The sequence below is a fragment of the Urocitellus parryii genome, chromosome X, assembly GCF_045843805.1.
Source record: "Urocitellus parryii isolate mUroPar1 chromosome X, mUroPar1.hap1, whole genome shotgun sequence".
Classification (NCBI taxonomy): Eukaryota; Metazoa; Chordata; class Mammalia; order Rodentia; family Sciuridae; genus Urocitellus; species Urocitellus parryii.
In genome coordinates, this window is record NC_135547.1 from 69765879 (window position 1) to 69775678 (window position 9800).

Here is a 9800-nt window from a genome sequence, read left to right on the forward strand (position 1 = left end):
CTGTGGGAACAGAAAGAGAGGAGGTATGCATGGTAGTCTGGGGTGGGCTTGAAGTTCTCCTGAGCACTGTTGAGCTCCTCCTGTTATAGGAGCTAATCTGCCAAGCCTATTGCTAGCCTCCAAGCATTCTTCCACAGCAGTCAGTTTTGGAAGCAGTGCAATGTTTGCAGGTTAATTCATCACTCTGAGTCTCAATTCTATCATATGTCACAGAGTTGTTGTAAGAATAGGCAGTATTCCATGTAAAGTGGCACAGAGCCTGGTATATACAAAGGTCTCAATGATAGCTTCTGTTGTTGTTGTTGTTGTTAATATAATTACTATTATTATTATTTTCCTTCTTTTCCAATGCATGTATCTTCAAAGTTCTAGAACTCAGTGTATGACTTTGAAATCGCTTTTTAATATAAGCACAAATAAGCCTGTGATACCTTATGCACAGATTACTTTTGCTTATGCAGTTCCCAGAGTATAGTCTCTTGTTCATCTTTATATTCTCAACACTGAACAAAGTTTAGCAAAAACTCATCACTGAGCATATGTTTGCTAAACATACTCAAATGAGACATTTTTAGCTCTAATATCAAATTTAGGCCTCACCAACCATCAGTGAAGTGTGATGATATTGCTTACTGAGTACCTCCTCTGTGTCAGGTTCTCTGTTAAGTGCCACATTCATCACACAGAATGATAAACTGGACAAATATTCTGTCCTCAAGGGTAATCAGTCTATTAGAGGAGGAACACAACTTCCCATAGTGCCTTGCGGTTTCCAACTTGGGGAAGGAATTGTTGGATGGTGTTGTCACCCATTGAACTGAGGAATATAGGAACAGGATTAGGGAAACATGATTCTGTTTAGGCCATTCTAAACTTGGCAAGTCAGAAATCACAACTTGGGGCTGTGTACTTGCTTTTTCCTCTGCCTATGATGTTTGTCCTCTGCCTATGATGTTTGTCCTCTGCATATGGGCATGGTTTGCACCTCACTTCCCTCAGGTATCTATTCAAATGTTTCTAATAGTGAGATCTTCCCTAGACACTTGATACAAAAAATAGAAATCCCAATTCTCACCCCTTTCATTTCCAGTCCTTTAATTGGCCTCTTTCCTATCCATGGAATGTACCACCTTTTGGCATATAATTTTGTATCTATTTTTATTATCTTTTTTCAGTGTCTTTTTTTCCTTTCATAATAGAAGCTCTGTGAAGGCCAACAGACATTGAACAAAATATATATGTAAAATATACAGTATGTCAGATGGTGATAAATGTGATAGAGAAAAATAGAGTAGGGAAAGGAGTAGAGGGTGCACTGCTGTGAAGAGTGTTGTTTTAAATAGGGAATTTCAGTTATCCCCCACTGAAAAGATGAGATATTCAAGCAAAGACCTAGAAGAATCAAGAAAAAAAACCATGAGGACATCTGAAGGAAGGACCTTCTAGGCAGAGGGAACAGGAAGTACAAAAGCCCTGAGGTGATAATATGCTAGAATGTTAGAGAAAAACCAGACAGCCAGTATAGCTGTAAGAAAGGAAGTAAGGGGGCAAAGTGGTATGAGAAGAGGCCAGAGAGGGCATGTGGGCAGATATATATGGCTTTGTGAGTCAGTTTAGATACTTCAGACTTTGCAGGATTTAGAGCTGAAGAGTCACATGATTTTAGTGAAATGTCTAGGGAGTACTAGCAAGAGAAGCATCAGGGAATCCAGGAAGTAGGCTTTAATAATGAGCTAGGCAAGAGCTGATAGTAGCTCAAATCACCGTGTAGGCAGTGAGGTGGTGAGAAGTATTTGGATTCTGGATGTACGCAGAAGATAGAAATGGCTGAACTTCATAATAGCATATTAGATGATGGCTTTGAAAGAAGAGAGGAGTAAGGGAAATTAGCCTCCAAAGCCCTGAGAGGGAAGAATTGGCTAGGTGAGGCCAAAGCCAGGAGAGCTGTCTCTCTCCTGAAGCCAAGGAAGACACTGGGGTTTTATGAAAAATAGTGTTGCCAAGAATGTGTCAGATGCTACTTTGGGGTACAGCAAGATCAAAGTAGAAAATGTATCATTGGATATGGCTCTAGAAATTCACTGGTGGTGTGGCAAGGCTGTTTAGATCAGAAGTGGGGATAACCATCACACTATAGTAGGGTATCAAGAGAATTGTTGGTGAGGAAAGGAAGAATATATACAGCCTCCTTGTTCCAGAAGTTTGATTGGAAAGAGGTGGTATGCATTAATCAGATTTTCAGCACTGTGACTAAAATACCTAACAAGAATTATTTAGAAAGAAATATTTATTTGGGGCTCATAGTTTCAGAGGTTCAGCCCACTGTCAGCTGGTTCTGTGCTCTAAGCCTGAGGTGAAGCAGAGTATCATGGTGGAAAGGTATGATGGAGATAAGCTTTCAGCTCATGGCTGTAGAGAAGCAGAGAGAGAATCTGATAAGCCAGGACAAAACATAATCCCCAAGGGCATGTCACCCAGTGACTTACTTCCTCCAGCCACAACCCACCTACCTACAATTACCACCCAGTAATCCATTCGTATTATTTTCCAAATGGATTAGTTCACTGATTAGGTTACAGCCCTCATAATCATTTTCCCTCTGAAAATTTCTGCATTGACTGACATGGGCTTTTTGGGTGACAACTTATATTCAAACCATAACATGGTGGCTAGAAGAGTATTTGAGGTTTAGATTTATATTTACAAGATGGAAGGATGTGAGCTCATTTAAAAGCTGAGAAGAAAGTCAATCCAGTAGAAGACATAGGAGACAGGATAGTTGATAGGTTGGAGACCATGGATAGGGGTAGGGGATGGGATCCATAGTGAATACAGATGAGTTAGCCTTGGTTAGGAGGAGGAACCAAAACAAGAGGGAAGGATGGGTGGATTCAGTAGAGTTAGTTGTTATAGTAGTTTTTGAAGCTGTCATGCCTAATGCCTTCTACCTATTCTGGGATGTGGGAAGAAATGTTCCCAGTTGACAGCGAGAGTAAAACAGTAGTGGGGGTGGGGATGTTCAAGCAAGCTTGTTAATATGGGATGAATTTTGAAATAGCTAATGCAGAGAATATCTACTTGATAAAGGTCCAGGTTTGTTGACACCTAAACATATATGTCAACCTCATTCTATAATTTTGTGAGATCCTGCTTCCTAGTCATGTGACTTTGAACAAATTACTCAACCTCACTGCACCTCAGTTTCCTTATCTACAAAATGGGCATGAGTAAGGCAGGACAATTGAATTATATGAGTTAATTCATTTAAAGTGATTACTTAGCATATTTCCTGGCACATAATAAGTGATTGATAGAAAGTATTTATATTTCTTTTTAAAAACTTATTATTTTGGCTTGACAAATCACAAATGCATATATTTATGATGTATAATGTAATGTTTTGATACATGTGTAACATGGCAAGATTAAATCAAACTAATTAAGGTATTCATCATCTCTCCCATCATTTTTTATGATGAGACATTTAAAATTTACTTTGTTGTTTTGAAATATGTAGTACATTATTATTGACTGTAGTTACCTTGCTATAAAAATAGATCTTAAAGCCTATTCTTCCTGTCTAGCTGAAACATGGTTTCTTTTGATTGACAACTCCCATTCTGTCCTCTTTACCTCCTCAGTTTCTGATAACCATTATTCTACTCTTATCTATTTAGATTTCTGTGTTAGTCATTTTGATTTATTTTATGGCATTCATCATCCTGGGCTTAGGAGACTACATTGGTTTGCTCCAAAATGAGGATGTTACTGGATGAGAGACTGAAGTGATTGAACACAGAATCAACTGATGAATGGATAAGGAAAATGTGGTACATATAATCAATAGAATATTATTTAGCTATAAAAAGATGAAATCCTGTCATTTTTAACCACATAGATGAATCTGGGGATCATTTTGTTAAGTGAGATAAGCCAGGCACAGAAAAACAATACCATATACACTGACTTATTTGTGGAATCCTAAAGAGTTGATCTCATAGAAGTTGAGAGTAGAATGATGATCACCAGAGACAGGGAACAGTAGAGGAGAAGAAATGTCAGGGAGAGGTTTACCAATGGGTACTTGTTAGATTTTAACACAAGTCAGTGTTGACCAATGGGTACTTGTTGGGTTTTAACACGAGTCAATGTCGAGGAAGGCTTGCTGTTCCTGAATGTATATATTATCCTGGTTAAGGGTAAAGGAAACTGGTCACTTTTCTCATCTCCAATCATTAGGTGTGGATCAAAGCTAAATGACCTTGGTTGTGAAGTAAAGGAATATACTCATAAAATATCTGAATTAATCCATCTGCACGGTAGGCATACAACTTATCCTATATTCCCTACCACTTGCCAGCATAGTGCTGCCCTCCATATTGTCCCTGCCTGCTGTCACCGAGAAATACACAAGTAATAAAATGTCCAAACCCTCTGAGTTGATTACTCCAAGTTGTTGGAATTCTTTGGAATTGGTAAACAATATTCTGGGGCTTTTACAGCATTGGGATTAAACAGTATTAAGTTATAGTTAGATAGGAGAAGTAAGTGCTGGTATTTTATTGCATATCAGGATGACTATAGATAATGATAATGTACTGTGTATTTCAAAAGGCTAGAAGAGTGGATTTTAAATGTTTTCACTAAAATATGATAAGTGAGCTGGGCGTGGTAACACATGCCAATAGTTCTAGCTACTCCAGAGGTTGAGGCAAGAGGATCACATATTCTAGGCTGACCTGAGCAACTTAGCAAGACCCTGTCTCAAAATTTTAAAAAAAGGTGGGGCTGTGACGTACCTCAGTGGTAGAGCACTTGCATAGCATGCATGATGTTCAGAGTTCAGTTCTCAGTACCATAAAAACAAAACAAAATAAATGAGGAGATAGATTTGCTTAACCTGATTTAAACATTATGCAACAAATACATGTGTTAAAACATCACATAGTACCACATAAATATGTGAATTTTTGTGTTTTGTGTATCAGTTAAAAATAAATTTCAAATTTAAAAATGCAATTAAAAAGAAAAGATAGGCAAGGATAAAGCAAGGGATGGGGTAAATGGAGAGAAAGTAAGGTTCATGTGGTGTCTGAAATACAGTGCTTAGGACAGAAGTAGGTACTTAGCAAATATTTGTTGAGTGAAAGAGGAGATTCTGTGGGGTCAAACCACTGGGTTTCAGGAATGTAATTTCTGGAAAAGCAGAAAATTCTGACTACAAAAGGGAACTTGCATTTCCTGGTAGGGCCAAGTGTGCTAAAATAGGGAGTGGATGCTAGTATAAGAATTAAGGAGGTGAAGAAACTATAGGCCAGGGCATTGGAGGTATCACTGGACAACATGGTACCATTCACCCAGCCACTGTTTTTCTACTGAGAAAAGGAAGCCTACTTGGAGAATGCTAAAGTAGCAGGTATCAAGCAAGCTAGTGGCCAAAAACCAATGTCTTCTATGCCTGTAGGTGGATAGAGCTCCAGGGTTACTAGGATGAAGCAGATGATTATTGACTTGATCACAGAGGTGTAGGTTTTTCTCAGGGCTAGGAGGAAAGTGAAGCTCCATTATAATTTGGAAATAACCAGCTCCATTGAATCCTATGAAGGGAAAAGGAGAGCTTTTGTTCTGCCATAAGCCCATTCTTTTACCCCAGCCCCTTTAGACTATCCCCAGTGCCATCTGTATCTGTGCAAAAATGTTCTACCTACCAGAGTTTTTCTGAGAAGTAAATGAAATGATGGACACACAGATAATTTATAGGTAAATTACTCTGTCCCTAAGAGTGTAGTTAAGTGAATGTTGCCAGATTTGTCATGGGAATCAGAGAAAATGTTCTCCATATGGTCAGTAAGTCATTCCTATGATTGTACATGTCGTATTCTAACAGCTAAAATATTTAATCCAAAATACAAGGATATTCACTACCCTCTTAAGTCTAGTCCCTAGCAAATAGCTCTTGTTCAAATACACCCAACTGGAAACTAACTGAACTTGTTACCTAAACTGCCCTGCATTTTTCTAGTTTTATGCTTTTACTCAATGAGTTCCCCTTGATTAATATGGTTTCTCTTTCTTTCTGATAAATAAAGTCCTTTCAACCATCTAAAACCAAGATTAAGTACCACCTCCTCCATCAAGCTTTCAATCAATTTAGCAGGTTAAGAAGATATCTCTTATTTCTGGAGTTCCATAGGTCATTTGGGAGATATTTTCCTGAATTAAAGAAATTTCCCATTACAAGAGAGTGCAGACTGATCAATGGTATGTGCAAAGCAGAGCCAAGACTCAGGATTATGGTAATGTCAGGAGGAAAAAGGAGAGTTATCTTGGTCCACTTTTTCACTATAACAAAATGCTTTAGATGAGGTAATTTATAAGCAACAGACATGTATTGCTGATAGCTTTGGAGGCTGGGAAGCCTAAGATGAAGACAGCAGCAGATTCTGTGTTTGATAAGAGCCCATTCATCCTAGTTGGTGCCAACTATGTGTCCTCATATAGCAAAAGAGGTAAAGAGAGCTTGCTGGAGCCTCTTTTATAAGGCCATTAATCCTATGCATGAAAATTAGGCCCTCATAACTTAATCATTTCCCAAAGGTCCCACCTATAATAGCATCATGCTATGGATTAGATTCTAACAGTTGAATTTAGGCAGATGTCAACATTCAGACCATATCAGGAAGGAAGGAGGAAGGCAGGCTGATGGAGAGAAGGAAAAATATAAAGGAAAGTAAGGAAGAGACAAAACAAAGAGAAAAGGAAGGAGGGAAGGGGTTAGGACTCACCTGAACTGGTTAAGACTTAGTCTTCCTAAAAGCTGGTAGGAGTAGCTAGGAAAATGGGGAGACTAAGCTCTCACTTGGGATCAGTGACAAATAAGGGAAAGGTTTACTCCAGGAATAGTAATATCACTTCTGCTTCCTCTTCATACTTCCTAGGAAAAAATCACCTTGGAAGATTCATCATCAAAACTTAAGATGAGGGCTAAGGTTATAGCTCAGTGGTAGAGCACTTGCCTCACACATGTGAGGCACTGGGTTCAATTTTCAGCACCATATAATAAATAAATAAAATAAAGATATGTCCATCTACAACTAAAAAAAAGTTTTAAAAAAAACTTAAGATGATTCATTTCAAACACTGGACCATTGACTAGATGGGAATGGTGAGGCATGAGAAAGGGAAAGAATTAAGGTACCTGACCTTGAGGTTGTCTCTGCCTACTAGCAGAACCAACAACTGGAAGAATAGATGGGAGTAGTGTGGGAGAGCTGAGCCACCAATAACATAGGCATTTAACTTTATCAGTTTCTCAGTTCCCTTGCGTAGAAAAGAGGCTGTTTCAACCCTTCCTCTTTGCCTAGTATTTGGTACACTCCTATAATGTTCTCAAATTCAAGTCCTTTAAAATAACTAGAATATCCACATGCTTTTATGAGTCAATCATGTCATGAAGAGACTACCCTGGCTGGGCCCCATTTGAAGGCTGAATTTTCCCAAGGGCCTATAGACTGAGCTGCTGAGTTTGACCAAGGCTCAAAGGCCTTGACTATTGGGACAGGGGGCAGGGTCAGGAGTGGGATCCTGGACAAACCACCCAACAGAAACCCAGATTGAAATGTAGAATGTCTGCCAGGTGTGGTGACACATACCTGCAATCCCAGTGGCTGAGGCAGGAGAATCATGAGTTCAAAGCCAGCTTCAGCAAAAGTGATGCCCTAAGCAACTCAGTGAGACCCTGTCTCTAAATAAAATACAAAATAGGGCTGGGGATGTGGCTCAGTGGTTGAGTGGCTCTGAGTTCAATCCCTGGTACCCATCCCCCCAAAAAGAAATGTAGGATGCCTACTCTGAAGCTCTATGTGTTTACAGTGCTTCAACTCTCACACTCCTTGAAGACAAACTATTGTACCACTCTCCAAAGTACTTTTTAAAAAATAATTTTAGTTGTAGATGGACATAATGACTCTTTATTCTACTTATTTATTTTTATGTGGTGCTGAGGATCTAACCCAGTATTTCACATGTGCTAGGCAAGTGCTCTTACCACTGAGCCACACCCCAGCCCTTTCCAAAGTACTTAAGAATGAAATGGGTCCAGGAGCAGGGACATGTCCAATTTTCCTTCCTTACTTCCTTTCCTTCCTTACTTCCTGAAGTCTCTCAGGATGTAGTGGTACGTGAGAATGAGAGAGGTGGAAGAGGGGAGAGACAAGTCAGTTTAAGTCCCATGTCTTGTTTCCCTTTCCCCTAGTCAGGGGACTATAATATAGGGGGCTGTCAAGGAAGCTACAATGAAGACCTCCAAACATCTAAGGTGCTTCTCATATACCCCTTCATCCTGTGTCCCTTTCACTACTCTTCCACATCCTCACTCACAGTTTTACAGGGGAAATACAATAAGGTTAACAAAATAAAGGTGCTTAGATTTGGGTGAACATCTGTGTTGGTCCAGGACCTGCTTACCTCTGTCCCTGCCCTTCTTCCCATCTCCATATCATGGGAGTGGGAGTCTGAACACTGCATTTCCTAGGCTCCCAAGTCAATCAATTTTGGCTTAATTCAAGCAGTAGGAGGAATAATGAGAGGACAGGAAAAATGGAGAAGCCTGTATACTTATTCTCTGCCTTCTATGCCTCAGGTGGTGGCTCTGCTATGTCTTCTCTATGGTTTCTGCTATCAGCATACTTCTAGTTCTGCTGTGTGAATCCAGCTCCCAGCTCAGGTCACACATCTCCTCCCACTGTGTTTCCATTCTTTACCCACTGCTCTGCCTTGTACCTTAAGGGGACTGACCTCTGAAGTTGGTTCCCAGGAAATTAAATTAATTGATTTCCATTTTCTCCAGGGAAAGAGACATACTAGAGGGCAAGAATGAAGAAAAAGAGAGGGTATTTCTTCTTTTCCTCTGCTGTGCTCAGCCTGTTTTCTCTATGGATCTAGCTTTCATGGACATACCTGTGACACTTTCTACAAGGTGGTCCTTGTCCCTGTCCTCTGGAAATACTGCTCAAGTCTAGGGGTGATATTAGCTTTCTGCTGTCACTAATCTCTGAGTTAATTTTTTATCCTGCCTATCAGCTATGTGACCTATTTATCTTCTGCTTTTAAATCTCTGATTCTCTGTCATAAATATTTGGTTGTTTGTTTTTCCAGTTGATTTTGGGTGGGGGGTACTGGGGATTGAACCCAGGGGTGCTTAAGCCCTGAGCCACAACCCAGTCCTTTTTTTTCTACTTTATTTAGAGACAGGGTCTCACTAAGTTGCTTAGGGCCTTGCTAAGTTGCTGAGGCCAGCTTTGAACTAGCGATCATCCTGCCTCAGCCTCCCAAGTTGCTGGGATTACAGGCATGCGCCACCATGCCTGGCTTCTCAGTTGATCCTGACTCTAAAGTGGACTAGTGGAAATGCAACTTATAATTCAAGGTGACTAAATGGGGGGCACCTTGGTCATTTGCTTGAAAGTATTAAGAGAATGGTGAACAACCCCTGAAAACTTGCCTTGTAGCATACAGAGAAGTGAAGTGAGCCACAGGACTGGGTGAGCTGATGATGTTACCCTTCCACCCACTTGAATTCTTCAGGACCTTTCATCTAGGGCAACAAAGCTCCAAACTCTGTAGAGGGCCTTGGTTGGGTAGGCACAGCCATTGGGTTAGTTTTGTCTTTGGGAGGGATTTTCAGTGGCCAAGACTCCTCTGCCTGGCAAATATCAGACCAGTACCATTCTATCCCATGGCCAATCAGACCCCTTTCTTCAACCGTCCCCCACATACATGTCAGACATAGTAGCCACCAA